The sequence below is a fragment of the Amblyomma maculatum genome, chromosome 5 (genome assembly GCF_055883805.1).
Source record: "Amblyomma maculatum isolate TAMU_Amacu chromosome 5, ASM5588380v1, whole genome shotgun sequence".
NCBI classification, from domain to species: domain Eukaryota; kingdom Metazoa; phylum Arthropoda; class Arachnida; order Ixodida; family Ixodidae; genus Amblyomma; species Amblyomma maculatum.
In genome coordinates, this window is record NC_139348.1 from 65197363 (window position 1) to 65200655 (window position 3293).

General features: G+C 46.9%; 1 pseudogene; it reads right to left on the reverse strand.

The window, feature by feature from the left end:
* Positions 1 to 706: 706 nt before the first annotated feature.
* LOC146188429 (5'-3' exoribonuclease 2 pseudogene) lies at positions 707 to 2991 on the reverse strand (annotated as a pseudogene).
* Between the last annotated feature and the right edge of the window lie 302 nt (positions 2992 to 3293).

Sequence of the window (3293 nt, forward strand, 5' to 3'; positions counted from 1 at the left end):
GGTAAAAGCGGTCCCGCCGTAAGTAACAATAACACATGTTGCTCCATGAAGCATTACAATCGCCCGAAGAAAAACACTGCCACTTGAGAAGAGAGAGATACCCTTTAATCAAAAACATACAATTTTGCCGGCGTTCAGATTTCTCAGGCATACTACTCTGTGTACTAAGAAACATTGGGACGGGAACGACTGAAAAAAAAATAGTCAGGAAATTAAAAGAAATGAAGAGTGATTTAAACAGCAGCCATTACATACGTTGTAAGGTGCTTCGTGGCGTAATGGTATAAAATGAAATGATGAAATGCATAATCCGACAAATGTGTTCATGGATTTCTCAGCTTGAGAAATGCTGAGGGTTAGAGTTAGAGGGTTAGAGAAAGCTGAATTTAGAGTTTGTCAAGGAGTCCAATGTCTTTCAAATACGTAAATAAGAAGCTAATTGTAAGTCTTTATGCCTCATCATCTTGTTTTCCTTGATATCGGGTACCTGCATCATTTCGCTATTGCCACAGGCCACTGCATAACATTTCAGTGCATACCAGCATGCTGTGGTATTAAAGCCAATGAAAAAGGAGATGAAGCGGCTTGTCGAGGTCACCAACACCAAAGATACATTCGTACCTTCTTCTCAAAGCTCTGAAGCATCCTATTTGGCTAAAACATTTGTTTCCGAAATAAAGTACCTACATTGGAGCTTGCCGACACATCACTGCCAATTTCCAGGAACATCTTTCAGGCCTTGAATGAGAAAACGCACGTCATCTCCTGGACCAACTGCATTGCGACTCAACAGAATTTTGAGCCAACTCCACTGAAGTACTTGGGCTTCAAGTCAAACTCTCTGCTGTAGTATTTGCAGGTTTCGTACAGGCCCAGAAGGACGCTAAAACCACGGTGTCCCTTGCTGACATAGATGACATCATTTCCTCGCGAGTTGCGTTTCATTCTCAGAGAGCAGCGGGTAGACCGTATACACCGTTTCGAGGAGCAGCTTCGCGTCCACGAATGGTAGCAAGACCACACCGTGCCAGACATAGTTTTTGCTATTCAGGTGAACGTCAAAAACCGTAGGGTAGAAGTCGATGATGGGCGAGTTCGGGTCGTCCACGAGATCAGGCCATGGCGTGGGAAAGCGCTGCTTGCTGGCTGTCAGAAACACTCATCAGCGGCTCCATGAATCAGCTGCTGTAAAGGTTGAGTTCCTCGTTCGAACTCAATCTTCAGGTCTGCAACATTGATGAAATTCAATGCAAACGGTATATAGTGGTATAGTGATATAGTGGTAGGGGAGGAACCACTTCCAAGATGCACAGCCCTAATAGTAGTACCAAGAACCCAGCAGAGCCCCTCAACATAAGCAGCCGCCACATCATGTCGAAACGCAATGTTGTCAGGACGGATGTGAAATTTGGACACACAGTACCGCTCTCGCTAGCAATCCTCCCAGAGACGCACTTCATCGTGCGGGTCTTCCTCTTCATCCGAGCTGTCCCCTTAGTGCTTCCGCTTCCCGCCACAAACGTCATTGTCGCTGGAGGCTGGTCTGAGCATGGACTCCAGACAGCCATTGGAATGACCACCTACGCCGTTAATGACGTTTCTGCGATGTTCTATCCCTTCGAAACTCATGTCGTAGGTCTTCCGCTTAACATTCTGCTCAGCGGACACGTACTGTTCAATAATGACGGGGGCAAACTGCCCACCAGGCGTCTATGCCGGCCTCGCCTTTGATTCAGCCATTTTAATCCGGTTCTTCGTTTCCTTCATTCGATGCTTTACATTGAGCTCGTCCTGCTGGCGATGCCTGCAGATTTCATCTTCAGCATCCCCATGCTATGACATAATAAAGTGCACCCGGTTCAAGGCGACAAAGCCGTTCTCAGTCAGGTAACACCCATTCTGTACACAGCTTTTTTGTTCACTGTGACCAGCTTGTCTACTGCACCATCCCCGATTTTGAAATATAGAAGGTGAAGAAGAAAGTCGTTACCCACAAAGAAGCGCATGAACAACCAATTCTCGATGACCCTCTAAATGTTGAAATCGAAAGGAAGGTTGTTCATACGAAGCTCATGTTCAAGATACTCGGGCAAAATAATCTGTTTCCACTCCAATAGTTTTTCTTGAGCTCTTCAAACTCGGCCACTGTTTTCTTGGCCAGACCCTGGTAGTCATTCATTTTTTGTCCATCTTGTCTACAGAGTTCACAGGGCCTGCTTTGATTGGGCTTCAGTTCTCGAATGATGGTGAGGTTGGGTTCATGAGTGGCTAGCGCCAGCATAATTCGATCAGCGTCAGATCCACAGAGGCAATGGTGAGTGTTGGGATCATGCTTCGGATTGAATCTTTGCCTTTGCATAAAACCCATTAGTTGTGCTCCCCTTCGCCACGCACCTTGGCATCCTAGGGAATCACTTCAATGTTCTTCCAGCCTGGGTCATTGTTACGACGGTCATGAATGCAGCAATGGAGGCATTTTGAAAACCTGTCCTTAAATAGTGTGCCCTATATGATGCAGTTGCTGTCGAAGTGCTCGCTCTTCACTTTCTCGGGGGGCAGGGGCACTCTCCGATACTGCAGCTCCACGCGGAGGCGGCTCATCTCTTCACCCTTCATTGCAGACTCCATGGAGTCCCGGAAACGGTGCGAGGGTTGCTGGTTCATCTTATCCCCATATATATTCATAGCGATGTAGAGTAGTCGCCGGCGCCTAACAACGCTGCAGATAGGGTATATGCACCGGAAGATGGCCACCATCATTTCACCTTCGTTTGTAGCGCTGCTTTGTTCTCTAGATGGCAGCAGGAATGAATGATGCCATACATGCACAAGTACAAGTTATCAGATTCCACATCATTCGGATTTGGTTTTGGTTTGTTGTGTCCTCGGGAATTTTACGACACCAAGAATAAGTGGCTTTTCTTCAACACAGTGCGTAACAATAGATGGATATTTCCTACTTAACAATCTGAAGAAGGCTGGGACTCCCATCGTTTATCCAACTTGCTTCTTTAGGAGCACTAATTCTTCCGGTGTTTTCTGCAGGCCCCAACCGAATGACTGATGGGCCGCCGCACAAGAACGAGACTGCCAGTATTGGACTGCCATCTCGAGCCAAATACTAATCCCACCGAAACCGTCCGAAGTCTTCTACTAGCCACTGAAAGCAGGCAACAGAACTACTACAACACGTCTGTCCGACATCTCTCAGACCTAAGCACAGCTGTCCAGTATCCATCTACGATAATTTGCACAGAACCTGGGTGCCAGCAGTGGTGGTAGGCAAGTCAAAC